Source organism: Pristiophorus japonicus, chromosome 3, assembly GCF_044704955.1.
Source record: "Pristiophorus japonicus isolate sPriJap1 chromosome 3, sPriJap1.hap1, whole genome shotgun sequence".
NCBI lineage: Eukaryota > Metazoa > Chordata > Chondrichthyes > Pristiophoridae > Pristiophorus > Pristiophorus japonicus.
The window spans coordinates 129,211,614-129,237,223 of NC_091979.1; the positions used below are offsets into that span (position 1 = coordinate 129,211,614).

Here is a 25,610-nt window from a genome sequence, read left to right on the forward strand (position 1 = left end):
CCAGTTTGATCTTAAAATCGATGATGGAGGCTAGATTTTCATCCCATTCATAGTAGGCAAAAACCTTCCCATAGTCTCTTTAATTCTATAACTTTTGTTGTCTTACTTCCTTTTAAAAAAAGTAATAAATATATGAAGAATGTTTTTTCTTTTCCATGCAATTTTTTGTCAGTCTGCCCAGCTACAATTTCTTTATGACTTAAGAAAAATATGGTGTATTTGACCTGCTTAAACTGTTGATGTAAGGTATGTCACAAAAATAATTACTGGACAATTTTAAACCTTTAAATTCTCATTTTCTGTTATATTTGTTGTATTTTGACATCAATACAATTCCATAATATAAATGACTACAGTACTGAGAGATACAATACCAGAGGTTCCTCTGGACTGATGGTATGGGCTAAATGTTGATGGTAAGCAATTACATTTGCAACAGAAATAATTTTCTACTCTTGGCCATTACCTAGTAATTTAAATATTTAAAATTAACTGATTATCCAGGTATTTGAATGCTCATGATAAAAAATACTGCTGGGGAAGAAAAAAAAATGCACATCCAGTTCAGCACAAGTTATGGGTACACATACTTTCTCGTTTAAAAAGACCCGTGGGGTGCGACATGATTAAAGTAAAAACACATATGGATTTCCATCCCACTAAGTGCAAGGCTGTAGAAAATGATTACAATGTAAAATGCCAACACCAAGTTATGCTTTTATTAAAAAATATAGAATCTGAGCACAACAGTAATTGCATTGTTGCATTGAATTACCATATTCCAGTCATGTAAGTAATGCGTCATTACCACCCATTACAGCTCCACTGGGAATTTGGTGTTACCTACAGTTGTCAGGTAAAACTTGCCACCCAATAGAAAATGCAGGCCAAAGAAACTTGCATTGCAAATTGCTTTGTAAAGCAGACACATACAAAGGGATGTTTTAACACCTCCACCATCGCCCACCCCACCCCCGCCTAACAAGAACAGGAGTGTGGGGGTTCATGCTGACCCCCACCATCGTAACTTCCACGATCCCCATGATCAGGCATAGAAGATCTGCCCATACTAGAGAAGTCAATGAAAGTTTAAATCGGGAGAGATGTAAAACGAGCTGTTGATTCGCTATTACCCATTTTACACTATCGCAAAGTCAAAATCTACCCCCCATTCTGTCATTTTGATATTAAGTTAAACTATTATAACCTGCTCAAAACCTTTTATTCAAGCAAATGTTTTAAAATCATCGCAGTAAAACTAGACAGTGAAATTTAAAAAGGGTTAAAAAGCTATTTTTTTTTTTTTAAAAAGAGCTACAGAATGTTAAAAGGGGGAACCACAATTTTGTTTCCATTTGATTTGATATTTTGATCTTGCATGCCAATACACGAATCATTTCAGATACAAAAACAAACCTCTAGCAAAAGCAACTAATTGCATTAAACTTTTTGTCTATCCTAATGTCTCCTTAATTTATGGCATGCTATTAACAATCTGACCCCTAAGAAATCACCTGTCTTATGTTGCTTAGCAACCAATGCCCCAAAAAGTCAATTTTGTGTATCTCCATCCTGTATTAAATTCCGGTGAAGAGATGACAATGTAACTATCTTGTTGTTTATTTTTACATTACATAATGCATTTGAATTCAAAAATAGTTTGAAAAATCTCCATAATCTGGATATCACATTCTGCTTTTAGGTTTCTGAAGATCTTTAATTGTAAAAAAAATTATGAATTAATTATTCTAAACATCACTGTTAATTTGCCAGTATGGTGAAGTCCAAATAAAGCATGCACCCAATTGAGACACAGATTGCACCCAAATGAGACAGATTGTAAAGTGCTTTCCACTGGGTAGAATTTTAGATAGAAGTACAACATTAGATACAGAATCTTGATCAAACCACAAAACATGCTTCAACTGACCAATTTCTAATGCTCAGTATACTTTCATATTGATAATCTACTGCTAGATTTTAAATTGAGAGACTCAGCACATTTTAGAACTCTAATCAAATTTATACAAAATCCATCTATTCTGAAACCTTTGCATTTGCTTAGATTGAGATACTGAATCAGTAATTTTGCAAACAGTTTTTTCATCTTGAATTTTTAGAAATTCAGATCCAAGTATAAAGGATGTTGCAAAAAGAGTTATGCATTTTTCAAGATAACAATTATTTTATACAAGACATAACAGTATTCTATAACCACTACAGGATGAAGAAAAACATGTTTAACACAGTTGTTGCCTCTGAGTTCTTGATCTCAATTTAGATTACACAATGGAGCAAAATGTTAATGCACAAGCTGCAAGCAACACAAGACAGTAGTTTAATAACATATGTGAGTATTATTTGTGTGTCATGAGGTATAGATAAAACTACATCACAGACCTAACTAGCAATTGAGGGACTGAACTAGATCACTTAGGTAATATCCCAAGTTAAAAAAGATACATTTCAATTAAAATATTCCAGATGTGTAACTGATAATACTATGCAATTAGCAATGATAAAGGCATTGATACTTTACAAGTACAGTACAACTAACATTCTCCTTCAGGGTTTTAACTAGATATTTTTAAATCAATTAATTTGACAGCAAGTATGTCCACTAAATACATCTATGACAGCAACATTTTTATTACTGTTTTAGAAGAAAATATTATGGTTTCTGTTTTCCTTACACTTATATCTAATATTGCCTTAAATCAATGAGTAAAACTTAACTTGATGGAGCTATATGCTTATTATAGTTTTATATATATGTATATATTTGCTGTATAGCTCTCCAGTTTAAATGTATTACTGAAATGATCAGTTGAAAGGCGGCAAGGTTTGAAAAATATTAAACTGCAAAAAAAAGGTTAATGTAAAAAATATTTTTCCTTACCTAATGTATGACTTATTTTTTTAATGTTGAATGTGGCATCCTGATGTTTATTAAATCCACTCTTCTTCATCCCAATGTTTGTAATATTTCTGTGTAATCCAACCGGTCTTGGCTTAGGCTTGCTAGCATACAGTACTTACACTGATGCACTGAAAATCAGCTTTTAAACCTAACCGCACTCCTTCTGGCTCGAATGCTTCACCATTGAGTGAATTCAGTTCTTAACATAACAGGATGTGCATCTCGTAGCTCATCAGCCAATTACAATGCGTCTGTCTCTGCCTCTCCACAATGCTCGTGATGATTTTGGTGGAATCTATCGGTTTCACTTGCCAGTGCTACAAGTTTAAACATAACCGATTACTGGTATGTCACTTTTGTTTTAGATGGAGAGTTTGCAAAAGTTAAAGTGCTGTCCAAATGTATTTGTATATAAATGTCAGTAGGCATCTCAGGTTCTACTGAATATTAAGGATTTATTGCACAATGTTCTGCATGCAAAGCAAAGCAGCCAAGATTACTCCAAAAAAAATCTTTCATTGTGAACAACCTTGCATGTGTTTGTTTCACAAATCTCTCTCAATATTTTAGGCACGTTATGTGAGCATTTTGTCAGTAACAGAAATACTATGGCTCTGTTTGGTAATAGGTTTTTGCAGCATAATTCCTCTTCAGCAAAGCAATGTACATAACATGTGCATAACTTAAAATGTCTGTATTTATGTGGGGCAGAAAAGTTATGTTTCAATGCATTTCGCAGCATAGTATTAAAATAAATTCAATATTCTTTGAACTCAATAAGCACCCCAATTTTCACAAATGCACCCCAATTTACTCACCTGCTCCCATCCTCTCAAGCCCCTTACAAAAAAGGTCCTGAATCGGGAAACCAAATATACCCACTTTGAATATCTGATGTGTCTTCCAGCTCAACCTATTTGATGGCTCCCTGAAAGGTATATTTAAAATGGTAGCAGCTAGTGAGATTGTAAAAGATTCTCAAATACTTTACATTGTTGCTAAGATGGTCAGTTTTTTTCTTTTTTTAAAAACACACTAGCACTGGGAGTTTGATGGCAAGGTGAGATGGCAACCTACTGAAGGAGGACCCATGAAGGCAGGAAAAAGAGAGACATAGTGCCTCTGTAAATGAAACTAGATCACATGCGAGTTGTTAGAGATCATAATGCATGTGGTCAAATATTATGCTGGCATGTGTAAATTCCATTATATTTTGGTAAGATAAGCATGGTACTGCAATGAGTTTAGCCCCACTTCTATTGAGATAGACCCTGAAACTCAGAGTAATAAAAAGAACAGCGCCCATATCTTCCTTGTATGCATTAGCAGGTGGTGGGTTTGTATGAACAGAGCTTTAGAGATGTTCAATATGCAGCTGGATGTCATAATGGGCAATTACAGCACTAGAAGCATGAGCTTTGATAGGACAATTAGCCTTTGCTTGCCCTTGATTTATATTCTAATATCATGGCAACCCATGAAAGAATATCATGGATACTGCAAGATAGCTAAAATGATGGTGCAAATCTGCAAAGTGAAACCTTATTTCTCTGCACATGTGAACCAGTGCTGTTTCTTTTTAATACGTTAAAACTTACCTAATAACATCTGAAACTCAGTCCTTATGACAGTAATGTCTTAGGAAGGCTGCAATTATTCTGAACCCATGAGGAGGCCCAATTGTGTATGCATGTGCTTTTACCTATTATTTTAGTTTCTGTAGCTCCACTTTGAGTTTTGGAATATTGAACATTTTCGATTAAGCCAGACAGCTAGTTACAAATGTGATTCATTACTTACAACATTTATTTAAAAAAAAACTCATGCCCATGAAGCCAAATGATAGCACCTTGTACTGATAGTTCCTGCTCACTGCAAGCAAAGGAACTTCCTGTGTTATTCTCTGGTAGTTATACAGAAATAAGCACATTGGGTATTGATTAATGGCAAACAGGTTGTGGAGTTGCCTGAATAATTGTATGCATGAATTGTTAATGTAAGGAATTTTTTAGGTTTGTGTGATCGAGTCATCTCATTTTTGAATCGCAAAGTATTGGAAATAATAGATTCTAATCACCTGATAATATGGCACCCTTTTGATATATAGGGAGTGTATTAAATACATCACCTTGTGCACAATGCAAATACAAATATAGTGCCTTTAACATTGTAAAATGTTCCAAGGTGCTTCACAGGAGAGTTAGCAGACAACATTTGACAACGAACTAAGGAGATATTAAGACAGATGACCAAAAGCTTGGTCAAAGTGAGAGCTTTTACGGAGCATCTCAAAGGAGGAGAGAGAGAGACAGAGAGGTTTAGGGAGGGAATTTCAGAGCTCAAGGCCTAGGCACCTGTAGGCACAACCGCTAAAAGTGGAGCGATTAAAGTCAGGGATGCACGGGAGGCCAGGATTGGAGGAGTGGGAGATCTCAGAGGGTTGTAGGGTGCAGGAGGTTACAGATATGGGGAGGGGAGAGGCCCTGGATGGATTTGAACATGGTGAGAATTTTAAAAGTGAAGCGTTGTCGGAACAGGAGCCAACGTAGGTCAGCAAGCAGAGGGGTGATGGGTGAGCAGGACTTGGTGCGAGTTAGGACACGGGCAGCAGAGTTTTGGATGAGATCAAGTTTACGGAGAATAGTAAATAGGAGGTCAACACCAGCATTGGAATAGTCAAGTCTTGAGCTAACAAAATCATGGATGAGGGTTTCAGCAGCTGAAGGGTTGAGGCAAGGGCAGAGACGGGCGATATTACAGAGATGGAAGTAGGCAAAAGTGGAACACATCAGGGGATGATCTCTATCCTGCCTCATGGCAAATGACATGATGGCATTGGGATCACTCTGCAAATAGAGTACATATACATTATTTTATCTTTCTGAACCAAAGGTCAATGGTCATTTCATCTGAGTCGACTAGTTTCAGCATTATCCCACCTGAGTTTTCCAAGTCACTAGCAAATGCACAAGTGGTCTGATATCATTTGTTTCAAAGACAGCATCAGTGGGATCAGGAAATGAGTTCTGAGCTTAGTCATTAAAAAATAAATGTTTGTATTTACACCTTACAGTAGCCTGTCTTTGGGCTTAGATCAGTGGTTGACTTTATGGCTCAATGGTTCTCCGAGAGCTTTGTTCCTAAAGTGACTCTTGCCATCATAGTGAGGGTTGGTCACATAATATTTTCCTGCCTAGTTGGGGAGAGAAGAGAAAGAACAGCCCCTTTATATAACAGCATCATGCATAGCCACTAAATGTTAATGCATTAAATTGGTAGGGATATTAAAATATATACAAATATAACAACTTATATTTATATAGCGTCTTTAACATAGTAAAAGGTCCCAATGCACTTCTCTGGAGTGTTATGAGATTTAAAAAATTGACACCGAGCCACATAAGGAGAAATTAGGGTAGGTTTTAAGGAGCGTCTTAAAGGAGGAAAGAGATGTAGAGAGGTGGATAGGTTTAAGCAGGGAATTCTAGAGCTTAGGGCCTAGGGCCCAGAAAGCATGGCCACCAGTGTTGAGCAATTATAATCAGGGATGCTCAAGGGGGCAGAATTAGAGGAGCACAGATATCTCAGCAGGTTGTGGAGCTGAAGGAGATTACAGAGAATAGGGAGGGGGAGGCCATGGAGGGATTTGAAAACAAGGATGAGAATTTTGAAATCGAGGTGTTGCTTAACCAGGAGCCAATGTAGATCAGCGAGCACTGGGGTGATGGGTGAGCAGGAGTTGGTGCGAGATAGGACACAGGCAGAAGAGTTTTGGATTATCTCAAGTTTTCGTAGGGTAGAACATGGGAGGCCAGCCAGGAGTGCATTGGAATAGTCAAGTCAAAACAAAAATAAAAACAAAAAGATTTAATCATCCGGCCAACAGTATGTAAAAACTAACACAAAAACAAAATACTGCAGATGCTGGAATCTGAAATAAAAACAGAAAATGCTAGAAATCTCAGCAGGTCAGGCAGCATCTGTGGAGAGAGAAACAGAGTTAACATTTCAGGTCGATGACCCTTTGTCAGAAGTATGTAAAAGTTATTTTGTGCTACCAAATACTTGCATGACATGACCTTATAATACAAGTCTTCCTATTATCACAAATTTGGAAGCTCTTTTGGGAGAGTAATCAGAATTCTGTACCTAAATCAATGACAACATCCCAAATAGCCGTAAGGAACAAAATCAATTTTCACTTATTTTTACACCAAATTTGTAATACTGGGATTGGCAAATTTATGTTGAGTCATAATGATCTAAAAATAAATAAGAAATGATCTGTTGTTTTGGAATTCCACAACTCAAAAGGCTAGCAAAAATAATAATTCTAGGGCTCAGTGAAATTCAGCAAAACCTCCAATAAATTGCACTGCTGAAAAATGGAATACCCTGCCACCTAGTGTAGTAAATGTAGATACAGTCTCCTGTCACTTCCATTTTTGTTTGAAGTTCGAATTAAACAATGTCAATAAAACACCATCAGATACATTTTTTGTGATATTTCAATTTGAATGACTGCATAATTTGAATTAAGCCACTCTGAATTAAAAAAGGAGGGAGAGAGAGAACAGGGAATTATATAACGGTTAGCCTGACATCGGTAGTGGGGAAAATGTTGGAATCTATTATTAAAGATGTAATAGCAACGCATTTGGAAAGCAGTGACAGGATCAGTCCAAGTCAGCATGGATTTATGAAAGGGAAATCATGCTTGACAAATCTCCCAGAATTTTTTGAGGATGTAACTAGTAGAGTGGACAAGGGAGAACCAGTGGATGTGGTGTATTTGGACTTTCAAAAGGCTTTTGGACAACGTCCCACACAAGAGATTAGTGTGCAAAATTAAAGCACATGGTATTGGGGGTAATGTATTGACGTGGATAGAGAACTGGTTGGCAGACAGGAAGCAAAGAGTAGGAATAAATGGGTCCTTTTCAGAATGGCAGGCAGTGACTAGTGGGGTATCGCAAGGTTCAGTGCTGGGACCCCAGCTATTTACAATATACATTAATGATTTAGATGAAGGAATTGAATGTAATATCTCCAAGTTTGCAGATGACACTAAGCTGGGTGGCAGTGTAAGCTGTGAGGAGGATGCTAAGAGGCTGCAGGGTGACTTGGACAGGTTAGGTGAATGGGCAATTGCATGGCAGATAAATGTGAGGTTATCCACTTTGGTGGCAAAAACAGGAACACAGAATATTATCTGAATGGTGACAGATTAGGAAAAGGGGAGGTGCAACGAGATCTGGGTGTCATGGTACATTAGTCATTGAAAGTTGGCATGCAGATACAGCAGGCGGTGAATAAGGCAAATGGCATGTTGGCCTTCATAGCGAGAGGATTTGAGTATAGGAGCAGGGAGGTCTTACTGCAGTTGTACAGGGCCTTAGTGAGGCCACACCTTGAAAATTGTGCACAGTTTTGTCTCCTAATCTGAGGAAGGACATTCTTGCTATTGAGGGAGTGCAGCAAAGGTTCACCAGACTGATTCCCGGGATGGCAGGACTGACATATGAAGAAAGACTGGATTGACTAGGCTCATATTCACTGGAATTTAGAAGAATGAGAGGGGATCTCATAGAAACATATTACATTCTGACGGGTTTGGACAGGTTAGATGCAAGAAGAATGTTCCCGATGTTGGGGAAGTCCAGAACCAGGGGTCACAGTCTAAGGATAAGGGGTAATCCATTTAGGACTGAGATGAGGAGAAACTTCTTCACTCAGAGAATTGTGAACCTGTGGAATTCTCTACCACAGAAAGTTGTTGAGGCCGGTTCGTTAGATATATTCAAAAGGGAGTTAGATGTGGCCCTTACGGCTAAAGGGATCAAGGGGTATGGAGAGAAAGCAGGAATAGGGTACTGAAGTTGCATGATCAGCCATGATCATATTGAATGGTGGTGCAGGCTCAAAGGATCGAATGGCCTATTCCTGCACATATTTTCTATGTGTCTATGATGTTAGACATGTTCCTGATGAAGGAAAAGCTGAAAGGATACACAAATAACTCAAGAAGGATGAGAGGGGATCTCATAGAAACATATCAGATTCTGACGAGATGGGACAGGTTAGATGTGAGTAGAATGTTCCCGATGTTGGGGAAGTCCAGAACCAGGGGACACAGTCTTAGGATAAGGGGTAGGCCATTTAGGACTGAGATGAGGAGAAACTTCTTCACTCAGAGAGTTGTTAACCTGTGGAATTCCCTGCCAGAGAGTTGTTGATGTCAGTTCATTGGATATATTCAACAGGGAGTTAGATATGGCCCTTACGGCTAAAGGGATCAAGGGGTATGGAGAGAAAGCAGGAAAGGGATACTGAGGGAATGATCAGCCATGATCTTATTGAATGGTGGTGCAGGCTCGAAGGGCTGAATGGCCTACTCCTGCACCTATTTTCTATGTTTCTATGTTTCTATCCTCCACGTTGTTTATAGTCCTATTTTAGCTTAAGCTAGAAATAAAAGCGTAGGCTAAATTTGAATGTGGGAGGAATGGTATAACCTACACAAAAAAAAGATACTGATTGGGAACTTATGAGTTTGTAAAGGAACTATACATCACAAATAATTAAAGTGCACATTGCCAAAACATTGGTGACTAGCAGTGAAAGTCTACCATGGAGAGAGAGTTTGTAATTTTAATGGGATAAATCTCCTAAACCCAAAAATGGAAGATAATTTATTTTATACATTTTATTATTCATTTTCCCTTTTGTATAATCCATTGAATTGGAAGCTATGCAGGGCGTTGTACCATGTAATGCAGAATATATTGTTGTATAATACAGTTGATTTCCCATGATGTTCATGGAGAAAAGTAAAACAAAAAAGTATTTCTCCCTTCCTGCAACTGTCTCTCATTTTTATCCTATACTAATTATTTCTGTATTGCTCTCTGTGCCTTTCTATTGGTCTTCCAATCTTTCACCTTCACTCGCTCTAAAGCACATACTTTTCTTATTGCGATGCATATCTGCCTGAATCTTATAATTCTCTCTTTCACTGTTTAAGTCTCTGTGCCTTCTCGCTTTTCTGCATCTCTCCCAAACTGTCTTTTGGTTCTCTCAAATCTCCCTTTACCTATGTATACAATTTCTATCTCATGCCTTAATTGAACACGCGGGGGACACAGCACAATGATAAAGAACAAATAGTAGGAAGAGGCAGGGAGAAGCTGTCTCGAGTGAAAGTGGAGGGCTGGAGACTCATGCTGGGAGGGAATGGGAGTGCAGGGACTAGGAGGGAGCAGAAGATTGTGGAGCCCATGGTTAGTGCACAGGAGGCAGTGGGCACAGGGACTAGATCTAGGGGGATTGACATTTGTGGGTGCTTGTGGTTGATGGTATCTGGGGCTCAGAGTGTTCCATAATGCTGGACCTCGGAGAAGAACTAAAGCTGGACCTCGGAAATGGACTAGACCTCGGAGACGGACTAAAGCTGGACTTCGGAGACACTCTGAGGATCTTTGAGCAGTGAAGTTTGCTGAGGTTTATGCTCACTGAGGAAGCTAAGGTGTGGTAACACTTGGAGAATTTTGAAGCACAGAAGGGTGGGGTCTGTAGCACCTGGAAAGTGCCGGAGGTCTGTGAGGACTGCAGGTGGGCTGGACTTTGAACACTAGCTAGATTCTGGGATTTGTCACCAATAGACAGGAGCCTGCAGTTTCCATCGCAGAGCGAGGTTTGGGAGGACTCAGTTAAGGAGTAGTTATCTAGTGAAGAGGGATTAGGGCCCAAATGAGCTACCAACAGTAGAAGAAACCATAGTAGCCATGGCGACCTGGGACCACTGCTTGCAACTACAATCATAGAATTATAGAAATTTACAGCATGGAAGGAGGCCATTTAAGCCCATTGTGTCCACGCCGGCCAACAAAGAGCTATCAAGCCTAATTCCACTTTCCAGCCCTTGGTCCATAGCCCTGTAGGTTACAGCACTTCAAGTGCACATCCAAGTACTTTTTAAATGTGGTGACAGTTTATGCCTCTACCACCCTTTCAGGCAGTGAGTTCCAGACCCCCACCGCCCTCTGGGTGAAGAAATTTCCCCTCAAATCCTTCTACCAATTACTTTAAATCCAAATCCCCTAGTTGTTGACCCCTCTGCTAAGGCAAATAGGTCTGTCCTATCCGCCCTATCTAATTTTATACACCTCAATAAGGTCTCCCCTCATCCTCCTCTGTTCCAAAGAAAACAAACCCAGCCTATCCAATCTTTCCTCATAGCTAAAGTTCTCCAGTCCAGGCAACATCCTCGTAAATCTACTCAGTATTGTCTCTAGTGCAATCATATTTTTCCTGTAAAGTGGTGACCAGAACTGCACGCAGTCCTCTAGCTGTTGCCTAAGTAGTGTTTTACACAGTTCAAGCATAACTCCCCTGCTCTTGCCTTTATTAGTCGAGGCACAGAATACAAGTATTCTGCATGTCTTCTTAACCACCTTATCTACCTGACCTGCTACCTTCAGGAATCTGTGGACATGCACTCCAACGTCCCTCTGTTCCTCTACACTTCTCAGTGTCCTACCATTTAATGTGTATTCCCTTGTCTTGTTAGTCCTCCCCAAATACATTACCTCACACTTCCATTTGCCACTGTTCTGCCCACCTGACCAATTCATTGATATCTTCCTGCAGTCTACAGCTTTCTTCTTCATTATCAACCACACAGCCGATTTTAGTATCACTTGCAAACTTCTTAATCATACCCCTTCATTCAAGTTTAAATCATTGTTATATACCACAAAAAGCAAGGGACCGAGTACCTAGCCCTGCGGAACCCCACTGGAAACAGTCTTCCAGTTACAAAAACACCCAGCAACCATTACCCTTTGCTTCCTGCCTCTGAGACAATTTTGGATCCAACTTGCCACTTTGCCCTGGATCCCATAGGCTTTTACTTTTGTGACCAGTCTGCCATGTAGGACCTTATCAAAAGCCTTGCTAATATCCATATACACTATGTCTTGTAATAATTTGATTTTCTATATCTGTCTTATTGTAAAGCTGCATAAAATGGAGCAATAATCCTCCAGAAATCACCCAGCAAAACAAAGAGACAGTGACCTGCAGCCAAGAAGATCATGCAACAGGGGGATCTGGCATTCAATCGGGAAGTGGTGCAGCAGCTCTCAGCAGCAATCTGATGACAAGAATAACAGGAGAACCTGGGACTTGAGTGGGGGAGTCAAGGAGGGCTGAATTGCACATGCAGAGAAGTCTGGAAAATATCAGGACAGAGGCACAGCACAAGAAAACAAGCTCCAGGAAGCTGCGGCCCACCATCCCCACCTCACCCGAGATAGAACAGGCCTCTTGAGGCAAATCTTAACAAATAGATTTCTGACGGCTCCTGAGCTTGCATTTGAATAGGTTTGTGAATTAAGCTTACAAGTGTTGTGCTATAAATTGTATTTTTTTTTAAATATACCTCTCTGGTTGGTTTTATATGGATTGATAGTTTGACGTACATTTCCCACACACTATAGATACATTTTAGATGCAAGACATAATTACATGGAGTGATGGCAGCCAAAGGAAAAACACAATAGATGGCACTCTACCTCAAGAGGTTTGAGGTGTATGGAATTAACTGAGACCAGAAGAGATGACAAATAACAAAAGCTCCGATGTAAAAATAGAAAATGCTGGAAATAGTCAGCAGCTGAAAAACCTTCTCAGTCATTCCCTAGAATCATAGAGCACAGAAGGCAGTATACATTCAATTTCCTTTTGAAAACTATTGAATCTGCTTCCACCAACCTTTCAGGAAATGCATTCCCAGATCATAACTACTCACTGCGTGAAAACATTTTCATCTCCCCTTCCCCCCCCCCCCCCCCACAGTTCTTTGGTCAATTATCTTTTATTTCTGTCTTCTGGTTACTGACCCTTCTGCCAGTGGAAACAGTTTCTCCCCATCAACTCTATCAAAACCCTTCTTAATTTTAAACCCCTCCATTAAATCTCCACTTAACCTTCTCTGCTCTAAGGAAATCAACCCCAGCGTCCTTGGTCTCTATTCCCTGGTACCATTCTCGTAAACCTCCTCTGCATCTGCTCCAGTGCTTTGACATTCTTCCTAAAGTGTGATGCCTACAATGACACAATATTCCAGCTGAGGCTTATCTAGTGATTTATAAAAGGTTCACCATAACTTCCTTGCTTTTGTATTCTATACCTCTGTTTATAAAGCCAAGGATTCCATGTGCTTTTTTTAAGCAGCCTTATCAACCTGTCCTGCCACTTACAGTGATTTGTGTAAAAGTGAACCCAAGATCTCTCTGTTCTTGCACCCCTGTTGATATTGTATTATTTAGTTTAGTTTCCCTCTCCCAACTTCACTTCCTCAAGTCCAAGTGCCTGAGCATACCTGGCACTGAACTGGCTTAGCTATCCATCGCCATGGCTCGCTGGACCAGATCAAAGTCTACCAGACCTTGCATTCCTCTGGAATCAAGGGGGATCAAGGGGTATGGCGAGAAAGCAGGAATGGGGTACTGAAGTTGAATATTCAGCCATGAACTCATTGAATGGCGGTGCAGGCTAGAAGGGCCGAATGGCCTACTCCTGCACCTATTTTCTATGTTTCTATGTTTTTCTATGTTTCTAAAACCACCCATTAATATAGCATCATCCAGCATGGCAAAGTTAACCCCAGATTCCTTTTCATTTCTAACAACTACCACCTTAAAACACTTTCCCCCACCCTCTTTCCTCTAACCTCCAACATCAATGGCTGGATTTTCGGGTGCTTTGCGACCGGGTTTTCGCCGCATTTTGACCCTCCGTGACGAAAACCCGGTCGCGATCCTCGGTTCTTTGTTTGCTGCAGCGCTTGGAAGCACCACCGGGGAGAGCTGCGCCGGAAGTGTAACGACTGTCTGAGTTTCGTCACTCACCCGACCCATACACCGCGGCCCGAAGACTGCCAGGTAAAACCTAGCGGTGCAGCCCTGCCAGCAGCGGTATGTTAGAAAACTGGAAAAAAAGGTAAGTTAAAGTTTTTTTTGCAGCGATTTGTTAGGTAAGGGTCTTGGAAATGTTTTTTGAATGTTTTGTTGAATCTATTTCCCCCCCCCTCTCGCTGCGCTCCTGGCCCCGCACTAAAGTTGGCGAGGATCGCATTTTTGCGCCGCGAATAATTGTGCAATGCCTCCCTTTGCGATGCGCCCCTGACATAGACCCCAAAGGCCGAAAGTTAGGCCTTAAATTGGTAATGCAGCGAAAACGGTAATTTTCACGTATCGCTTATGTTTTCGTCCAAAAACGGAGAAACCAGAAAATCCAGCCCCAAGTGCCAGTAGCTCACAGATTTCTTCGTCACCAAGATAGAAAGCATCCGTTCAACTCCTCTGCTGATTCTTCCTCTTCCCTGCTCACCAACCCAAATCTTCCCCAATGGATCCTACATGTGACTGCTCAGCCCATAGAACCCATTCACACCAACAGGCCTTTTTACATGGCTCAGTTGTAGCACTCTTGCCTTGGAGTCAGAAGGTTGTGGGTTCAAGTCCCACTCCAGGGACCTGAACACAAAATCTAAGAACACTTTAGTGCAGCACCTAAGGAATGCTTGTATTGCTGAAGTTGCTGTCTTTCAGATGACATATTCAACCAAATTCATCAGCCCTCTGGGGTGTATATAAAATAAATACCATGGCACTATTAGAAACAACAGAGGAGTTGTCAACACAAAAACAGACTAACTGCCTATTTATTTCATTGCTGTTTGTGGGACCTTGCTGTGCACAAACTGGCAGCTGCATTTGCCTACAGAACAACAGTAACTACACTTTAAAAGTAATTAATTGGCTGAAAGGTGCTTTGGCATATCCTAAAAATGTGAGCGGTGCTATATAAATGCAAATACTGTATTTGTTTATACAGTTACACTAGATTCATAGTTTATCCTCATTACACAGCATATATTCAATTTTTAAACTGAATTAAGAATATTCTAGATATTTCTATTTCTTATTTTATGGCTTCAAACAAATCCTCCAACTCAGTTAATCAATTCAACCTGTTTTATATGTGGTTGAATTCATTCTGCTATCCATCATATATGGTCATAACTCAGTAAATATGTCCTTCATTATGTAACCAGCCTGACTTTTAAGGGTTGGAGCTTGGAAAATCTCTTGCACCCGATCTTGGTATTGCTGCTTAATATGAAGCAAAAAGTGGATTGGAGTATTTGTTTTTTCTTATTTGGAAAATAGCTGGTTTTGTGAGCAAGAGTCTTGCTATATTAGAAAAGTATATTTAACAACTGTTGTCCATGTTTGTAATTGGTTCCATTATCAAAATTACAATAAAATGTACTTTACAAATGCATTATGTTACTATATATTTTACAACAGCAGGTTCATGAAGGGTTAATTAGACAAACCAGTCAGCTGAGATCCTAAGAATAGCTGTCTTGCAGAATGTCGGATGAAATTAATGCTCTGCATAGAGAATGGATAGTTTGATTCCTTCACTCAGTTTGATACCTTAATCAACCAACAGGATACAATCTTTCCAGGATGTGTATTGCCATAATTTTGCCTCCATTTTCTACAGCCAGACTTAACAAAATTATTTAAAAGTGGGCAGTTCTTACATTTTCCACAATGATGGCAAATGTGACACTCCTTTTCAAAATAGAGATAAAGGTGGCAAGGAAATGATAAGGTGGAACTAGGTGGTCTTTGTGATGGAAATGATATGGGTTTAGAAGCTGGGCTAGGCATCAGACAGCACAGCCAACTAACAACACAGAAAGGGGTTGAACCTAAACCCTTTCTGGCCTACGATGCTCAATTACTCTCTTTAGAAACAGGCAGAGCCGTCAGAGATCATTACAAAGCAGCACGAGTCTAAATTCCATTTTCAAGACAATGATTTCACAAGAGATGTACAGCATGCTGACCAGTTTCACAAAGATATATTTCCACTAGAGGGCGCTAAAGGTACAACACTAGCAAGATTTAGAAACCATGGTAGTGTTGTTCCGTGTTTATTAGACTTATATTCATCCCAATAAAACTAAAATCAGAGTAGGAAAGGTTAAAATGTAATGATTTGTGTCCAGAAATATTCTGATGAGTTTGGAGACTAATATGACAGTCAAAAAAGCAACAGAGAATTGATAAATGCCATTTTTGTAATTCAGTATTCCGTGTGTAATTTAGTGATATCATTCTGATCACAGAATTACAAGAAATACTTCATACACTTAAACTAAAATATGCAAACAATAATTTAGTATAGCTATTTATGAAATGAATAATGGACCCAACATTAAAATTGTGAAATAAATGTTCATGAATAGAATGAATGATTCTAATGATAGCTAGCTTTTTATAAAAGCAACATAGTACTTATGAAAAAGCACATCAATATATACTATGCATTTATTAAGCCATAAACAATATTAATTGTAGAATTTTTCTAACACAATAACTTTCATTTTATAAAGCACCTTTTAACATACAAAATATCCCAAAGGCACCAAATCAAAACAAATAGGGAAATGGACACTGAGCCAAAGAGAAAGATTGAGAGTGACTGAAAACTTGGCTGAAAAAATAGGTTCTAAAAAAGAGGAGAAACCAAATAGGGAATCCAAGAAATCCAATAAGGAATTCAGAAGAACCTTCTTTACCCAGAGAGTGGTGAGAATGTGGAACTCGCTACAACAAGGAATTGTTGAAGTGAATAGTATAGATGCATTTAAGGGAGGCTAGATAAGCATATGAGGGAATAAGGGAATAGAGGGTTATGCTGATAGAGTTAGATGAGGAAAGATGGGAGGAGGCTTGAGTGGAGCATAAACGCTGCATGGACTGGTTGGGCCGAATGGCCTGTTTCTGTGCTGATATCCTATCCTATGTAATCCTTTGTAAATGTGGAGAGGCAGAAGGATCGAAGGAGAGAATTTTAGAAAGAAAGGCCAGTGCATCTAAAGGCTCAATCTCCAATGACACAAAGATTGGTGGTATAGTAAGTATTGTAGACAGAAGCATAAAATTACAAAGAGACATTGATTGATTAAGTAAATAGGCAAAACTGTGGCAGATATATTTCAACATTGGTAATTGTGAGGGCATCCATTTTGGCATAAAAAACATTGATCCAAGTATTATTTAAATGGTGAAAAACTAGGAGAGAGAGGATCAAGAGAGATTTGGGTCCATGTACACGGATCCCGAAACTTAATTGATCAGGTACAAAAAATTATCAAAAAGGCTAATGGAATGTTAGCCTTTATAACTAGAGGGGTAGAATATAAAGAGCACAAAGTTTTGCTGCAGCTATCCAAAGCCCTGGTTCGACCACATCTCGAGTACTGTGTACAGTTTTAGGCACTGCACCTTGGAAGAAGTGCAGAGCAGATTCACCAGAATGTTATGACACAGGGACATCACCTTAAAATCAGAGTTAGGCCACTTTAGGACAGCAGTTAGGAAACACTTCTTCACGCAAAGGGTGGTAGAAGTGGGGAACTCTCTCCCATAAAAAGTAGTAGATGCTAGCTCAATTAATCATTTTAAATCGAAGATCAATAGATTTTTGCTAGACATAGGTATAAAAGGATATGGAGCCAAGGTGGGTGGGTGGAGTCAAGAACAATCATAATCTCATTGACTCGAGTGGCTGAATGACCTACTCGTGTTCCAATGGTGAGACAAAGGAATGGAGGGAAAACTTACGAAAGGTTAGCATCAGAGGAATAAAGGGTGCATTAGGGGACTCAAGGTGGACAGAAGATGCAGAAATAGATGGGGCAAGACTACGAAAGGATTTGCAGATAGAATTTGAGTTTAAATTGCAATGCAAAGGCAGTGTAGATCAGCGAAGATAAGAGCAGCTGCATTTTTGCACAAGCTGGAGTTCGTGGTGGGTGAAGGAGGAGTTGCCAGAAAGAAGGGGATCAGAATAGTCCAGAGGTGACAAAGCATAATTAAGGGTTTCAGTGGCAGGGGGGGGTTGAGGTGAGGGTGGAGGTGGCCAATGTTTGTTATTTTAGAATGGATTAGATGGTTAGAATATGTAACTTGACCATCCCACATGTGATCAGTCACTAGTGTGTGGACAGGGAATGCCTGCCATTCCAGGACCTGAATGAAAAACTATGCCTCTGCAGACTGTGCTTCACAGAGGGAGCCAACAGCCACCTGATGAACTTCAGAGTCAACTTCATGCAGGACATTATCAGTCAAGATGAATATCATCACAACTCCAGATCCTTCATGTCATATATGTAACCACAATGTACCACTGTATTACTGTATACTCTCAACCTAGATGCACACCTTGACCATAAGGGGTGAACTTGTGGGAGACACTCCTTACCTGATCACAGGTATAAAAAGGGAGGTCCCATACAGGGTCATCGTCTTTGGAGTCCTCTGAATAAAGAGTTAAGGTCACAGAGTGACCTTGTCCCCAGAATGTGCCTCGTGTGGTTTCATGCTGTAGAGTAAGGACTTTACACTTCGGGTCATCCAGAAGCTTCAAGGGTCGACATTTACCAGCTAACAGATGCCCTCTTTTACAGGGACCCATAATTTATCTTCTATGGCATCCTCCTGCCAAACACATTTGTCTATTGGCTGCTCATTTCCCTGAAAATGGAAATGCTATTGAGACACTGGGGCTCAACTTTTTTATTAATTAAAAATGACAGTGATAAAGCAGTCTGCCTTTTAGCTTCTACTCCCTATCTCCAGTCTGTACAACTGTTCCATGCTGCTTTTATGGTACTACACCAGGGCCCAGATTTGTTGTAGAATTTGCACAATTTCTTTGTCATTGTTAATGTTCCAGCCTAGTCAATGAGATGAGCAGGAAATGTTGGCGTAAATTCCTGTCGGCAATATTGGTGTGGAAACTGGTGTAACCCACAGCGGTGCTTTTCACAAATGCAATCCAAGAAATTCCAGGAAAATGAATCACTAATTATGAACTACTCAAAATGAGTGACGTCTTTCTTTTATTTTTTTAAAAATAAGGTAAGATTTCTTATTGATTCGGCATTATGGAGTCTTAAATTTAATTGATAATTAGATGCAAATTAAATAGATAATTAATGGATACTAAAATGTCACAATATTTAATACACTAGTTAAATTTCTCTATAGACAAAGCCAATTTGAAAAGGTTTATTATAATAGCAATGGAGACAAACCCGAGAGGCCCTTATTTCTGCACCATATATATTATATATGCAAATGCAACGCCCCTATTTAAAAAAGGCAGACAAAAAGCAGGAAACTATAGACCAGTTAGCCTAACATCTGTGGTTGGGAAAATGTTGGAGTCCATTATTAAAGAAGCAGTAGCAGGTCATATGAAAAAGCATAATTCGGCCAGGCAGAGTCAGCATGGATTTATAAAGGGGAAGTCATGTTTAACAAATTTGCTGGAATTCTTTGAGGATGTAACGAACAGGGTGGATGTGGTGTATTTGGACTTCCAGAAGGCATTTGACAAGGTGCCACATAAAAGGTTACTACACAAGATAAAAGTTCACGGAGTTGGGGGTAATATTTTAGCATGGATAGAGGATTGGCTAACTAACAGAAAACAGAGAGTCAGGATAAATGGTTCATTCTCGGGTTGGCAATCAGTAACTAGTGGGGTGCCGCAGGGATCAGTGCTGGGACCCCAACTATTTACAATCTATATTAACGACTTGAAAGAAAGGACCGAGTGTAACGTAGCCAAATTTGCTGACGATACAAAGGTGGGGGGAAAAGCAATGTGTGAGGAGGACACAAAAAAGCTGCAAAAGGACATCGACAGGCTAAGTGAGTGGGGAAAAATTTGGCAGGTGGAGTATAATGTTCGAAAGTGTGAGATCATGCACTTTGGCAGAAAAAAATCAAAGAGCAAGTTATTATTTAAACAGAGAAAAATTGCAAAGTGCTGCAGTACAGTGGGACCTGGGGGTACTTGTGCATGAAACACAAAAAGTTACTATGCAGGTACAGCAAGTGATCAGGAAGGCCAATGGAATCTTAATCCTTATTGCAAAGGGGATGGAATATAAAAGCAGAGAAGTCTTACTACAGTTGTACAGGGTATTGGTGAGGCCACACCTAGAATACTGCGTAGTTTTGGTTTCCATATTTACAAAAGGATATACTTGCTTTGGTGGCAGTTCAGAGAAGGTTCAATTGGTTGATTCCAGAGATGAGGGGGTTGACTTATGCGGAAAGGTTGATGAGGTTGGACCTCTACTCATTGAAATTCCGAAGAATGAGGTGTGATCTTATAGAAACGTATAACATTATGTGCGGGTTTGACAGAGGATGTTTCCACTGATAGGGGAGACTAGAACTAAGGGCGATAATCTTAGAATAAGGGGCCGCCCATTTAAAACTGAGATGAGGAGGAATTTCTTCTCTCAGAGGGTTGTAAATCTGTGGAATTCGCTGCCTCAGAGAGCTGTGGAGGCCAGGACATTGAATAAATTTAAGACAGAGATAGACAGCTTAAGCGATACGGGATTAAGGGGTTATGGGGAGCGGGCAGGGAAGTGGACCTGAGTCCATGATCGAATCAGCCTCGATTGTATTAAATGGCAGAGCAGGCTCGAGGGGCCATATGGCCTACTCCTGCTCCTATTTCTTATGTTCTTATGTTCTTATTATGCCTAAGCCCTGCATTCAAACGAAAAACTAAATTTTGTCTACAACTTAAGCTTGTTCTCCACAATGCCAGCAACAAGAAAAATGGCTGCCATGTTGTTTGATGTCTGCAATGCAGGCATTCAGATATGGCAGTTACTTGACAGCAATGGTGATACCACTGGATGCATGTTGTCTGCTGTAGCTACTGATAGTCAAACCTGCAATGGCACAACAGATCACAATTGCAACACATTTGAATAATCAAGTAAATAATGAGCTGTTCTGTACTCTGAGGCCAATACGGTCCATTTTAATACTATGTGTGTTTTGTATATGGTGATTGCTCGAGAAGTAAGTGAGCTCTAGTTGTGAGATTTGCATACAAATGCAGTTGATTACAAGTGAACTGTCAATTGCACATGGCAACAGTGCATCTGATGGGGCTGATGAGTGGCCTCATGAATATTACACAAGGAATGGAGTGCCTACCACTTATTATGCTTTTTATCTATCTCTCATGAAGAGATCCACTCGTATGCTGAAGTGTTCAAAATTATATGTTGCTAATATTTCATGAATCAGAATGGTTTATTGAAGTTGTGCTTGTTTTTAATCCCCAATGCTTCAGTTGCCTTGAAAATTATATAATTTAGTTCATTCCAAATAAATATCAAGTGAAAAAATTAGATGCAACAATTACTATATTTTGTTGTGTTATGTTCACAACCCTTATGAAATGGACTAAATTCAGATAGTTATGGTATTTTCTTCATAAATATTGTCTGAAGTATGGATTGACAGAGAGTCACTCTTCACAACAATCAGTAATCAGAAATTGAGAGATCCCCGTTTTTATAAATTGTATTCCTTTCATGTACAATGAAGCTCCATTATAAAAAAATCCCACTTTGCAAAAAAGTGTGTTTCTAAAATGGACTTCTGCAAAACAGTTTTACATAACCATATTTTTTTCCTTAAGAATTACCTATGTTTGCATCATGAATTTGCTAACAAAATACTTCTAACGTGATTTTTTAAAAATAGGAAACCATATTTATAATAGGTGTAACATCAGGTTTGGAATGAAGGAGAGGGAATGTTTAAGTGGAGTCTCAAGGGGCAATGCTTGGACCACTTTCATTTACATAAATTACTTTGGCTGTAAGCACGTCATGTTCGCAGAAACCACAAAACTGAGGAGAGTAGCAGAGACATGGGATGCAGCAAAGAGTTCACAAAATGTATTAGGATGATAATATCAATTAACACATGGAAAATTAACATTAATATTGAGAAATGTAAAAGTAAGTCAAAATATATAGTGCTTCATTTCAATGAGTGGAATTGAAACAGAACATTGAGACTTCAACAATAAGAACTTTCACTTGTATACTGCAATGCCATAGTGAAACATTCCAATGTTCTTCAAAAGGGCCAGGTCAGATATCAAACAGGTGGTGACCAAATGTGTGGTTGAAGAGAGGATTTTGAAAGTACTGAGGTGTGGCAAGGCAGACAGGTTTAGGAAAAGACAGCAGAATGCAGGGTTGTGATCCCTGAAGGCACCAAGACTGGAGCAGCAGGAAATGGCAGATCACACACTGTGGCTACAAGAGCAGGTCAGAGGCTGGGTATTTTGCAGTTCACTCTCTTCAGGTACTGTCTCTCTCCTTCAAATCTGCAGTCATCACCCCTCTCCTAAAAAAAAAATAACCCTTGAACCCTTGAAAAGATCTGCCCCAACTCCTTGAACGTACTGTCACCTCCCAAATCCGTTCCCATCTTTCCTGGAACTCCATGTTTGAATCCCTCCAATCAGGTTTCCACCCTTGCCACAGTACCGAAACGGCTCTTAAAGTCACAAATGACATCCTATGTGACTGTGTCAGTGGTAAATTATCCATCCTCATCCTGTCTGCAGCCTTTGACATGGTAGACAACACCATCCTCCTCTAACGCCTCTCTTGCATCATCCAGCTGGGTGGGACTGCACTCGCCTGGTTCTATTGTTATCTATATAATCATAGCCAGAGAATCGCCTGCAATGGGTTCTCTTCCCACTCCCATGCCATTACTTCTGGTGTCCCTCAAGGATCTATCCTTGGCACCCTTCTGTCATCTACATTCTGCCCCTCGGTGACATAATCCAAAAACATGCCAGGTTCCACATGTACGCTGACAACAGCCAGCTCTACCTCACAACCACCTCTCTAGACCCCTCCACGGTCTCTAAATTGTCACCGACATCCAGTACTGGATGAGTAGAAATTTCCTCCAATTGGTCCTCGCCACAAATTCCGTTTCCTAGTCATCAACTCTATCCCTCCCCCGGCAACTATCTGAGGTTGAACCAGACTGTTCGCAACCTTGGTATCGTATTTAATCCCAAGATAAGCTTCCGACCACATATTACTAAGACCGCCTATTTCCACCCGCATAACATTGCAAGTCTCTGCCATTGCCTCAGCTCATCTGCTGCTGAAACCCTCAACCATGCCTTTATTACCACTAGAATATCCCAATGCACTCCTGGCTGGCCTCTTCCACTCTCCATAAACTTGAGGTCATCCGAAACTCGGCTGCCTGTGTCCTAACTCACGCCAAGTCCCATTCACCTATTACCCCTGTCCTCGCTGACCTACATTGGCTAAGCAATGCCTCGATTTTAAATTCTCATCCTGGTTTTCAAATTCCTCCATGGCCTCGCCCCTCCCCAACTCTGTAACCTCCTTCAGCCGTACAACCTTCTGAGATATCTGTGCTTCTCCAGTTCTGGCCTCTCCGACTTTATAGCTCCACCATTGGCGGCCTCCAGCTGCCTAGGCACTCCGTCCCGAAACATCTCCGCCTCTCTATCCTCCTTTAAGATACTCCTTAAAACCTCCCTCTTTTGACTAGGCTTTTGATCAACAACCCTAATATCTCCTTATATGGCTCAGTGTCAAATTTGTTTGATAACACTTCTGCGAAGCACCTTGGGACATTTTACTACCTTAAAGACGCTATAAAAATACAAGTTGTTGTTGTATTTGTGCGTAGGTTTCACATTACGCATAGAACACAAAGATTTACACCTGCTACGGATTAATTCACAATGTCTTTTCATCCAGGTGTCTGCAGGCATTCCCTTGTGAACATATTATCAGGTGCAAGCAATGCATCAGTCTCTTCGCTTCTCACTTACGCATTGTAGGAAGTGTGACATGGAACAGAGGAATGGTAGGGAAGGAAGTGTACCCATGCAGGTCAGTGGGGCTCGTGACTTAGGTCTTACTTATTTCTTCTGTTACATTATGTTGTCTTTGATGATGTGGAGGTGAATTGTGCTTCCAGCAGTATTTCAGCATCTGTGAACACATACCATCGCTAAACATTAGGCCCTGGCCACTTGTACCATCTCCCTCCAAACTTTCTGCACAGCCTTTTTCTGGGACACAAGTTCCTGGTTGCTATAGAGCCTTTGACTTCTGACCCTTAACTCTTCGGCATCATCTCCAATGCAGCTTCTGAGAATCTTGGGAGGTTTAATCAATTGGTGCTCCTCCCTCCTCCCCCTCTCTCCTCTCCCCTCCTGATTTCTCTCTCTTCTTGTGGCAGAGAACCAGTTAGGATTGACGCTATCACTGAAATCCCACCCTGCATAATTAAATGAGCCGTCCCATGCAAAATACAGTCAGGTATCAACAGATCATGTTCGTGGGCAGAAGTCCCATCAGGCCTTGGAAACATATCACCTTGCTATTAAATAGATGGTTGTGTTGGATTTATCTCGGAGTCCTACATATCACAGATCTGCTGACTTTTAATTCTGGCCTAACTGCTATAGCATTTGTAATTAATTTTTTTTTTTAAATGAAAAATACACCATTACCTCTGTGTGGAATCAAAAAGCATATCAGTTAGAAAATAGTCCAAAGGAGTCCACTTAGCACATACACAAATCAAGTAATCATAAATAATGAAATCTGAGCCAATAAAACTATTCAGCCGTTAAAGTCTTATTTCCATTTTTGTTTGCGGTGGATGCTGTGTTAAAGAGAAAATTACTCATAATCCCTCAAAACACAAAGCAACTTATTGTTATACATAATTAAACTGAATATTTAAGAACACAACATAAGAAATAGGTGCAAGAGTAGGCCATATGGCCCCTTGAGCCTTCTCCGCCATTCAAGATCATGGAAGATCTTTGACCTCAACTCCACATTCCCCTCTGATCCCCTTAGAGTCCAAAGATTTATCTATACTCAATAATTCAGCTTCCACAGCCCTTTGGGTAGAGAGTTCCAAAGGCACACAACCCTCTGAGTGAAGAAATTTCTTCTCATCTCAGTCTTAAATGGCCAACCTCTTATCCTGAGACTATGCCCCCTAGTTCTAGACTCTCCAGTCAGGGGAAACAATCTCTCAGCATCTACCCTGTCAAGACTTCCCAGAATCTTATTTGTTTCAATGAGATCGCCTCTCATTCTTCTAAACCCCATTCTACTCAATCTCTCCTCATAGGAGAGCCATTTCATCCCTAGAATCAATCTAGTGAATTTTAATTGCACCGCCTCCAAGGCAAGTATATAATTCCTTCAGTCTGGAGACCAGGGGGTAGAAATTGTCCCCCGCCCAAAACGGGGCGCTCCCACCCCATTTCGACGGTTTTCATCGCAGCTGCAGGTCGTCTCTTGAGTGACATTCGGCTCTTTGTTGTTTTTTTTTCCTTGGCTTCGGAAGTGACAACACTTGAGGGGCAGATACGGGGCGGTAGCAACACCTGAGAGACGGAAGTTGGGGGCGGTGTGGAGTGACCGCTGCGATGTCATCATCACGGCGCCACATCACCACGGCTCTCCCCTTCATTTAAAGGAGAGAGCCTCTGAGATTTTAAAACTTCAGCCCATTGGGCCACCAGGGAGGGTTTTGGCTGGGTCAGCAGCCAGGCACCCAAGAGGGGCTGCCAGGCTGCCCATTGGTGACCCAGCTGAACCCGGGGGTATAATTCTTGGGCCAAAATGGCAGTCGGACGACAAAATAAAACATGGCGGCAGTGGCAGTGCATTCTC

The 25,610-nt window shown here is 40.3% G+C and overlaps 1 long non-coding RNA gene across 2 annotated transcripts in view; it reads right to left on the minus strand.

Moving 5' to 3' along the window:
- Positions 1 to 5,959: 5,959 nt before the first annotated feature.
- The window catches only part of LOC139259889 (uncharacterized), a 47,936-nt gene continuing 28,285 nt past the window's right edge, over positions 5,960 to 25,610 (minus strand). The window contains exon 3 of one of the 2 annotated variants that reach the window (XR_011592674.1): positions 5,960 to 6,113. This is a non-coding gene — a long non-coding RNA (uncharacterized lncRNA). Of the gene's footprint in view, positions 6,114 to 21,954; positions 23,904 to 25,610 lie in introns of those variants that run through there. The other variant, XR_011592675.1, reaches the window with a different exon arrangement.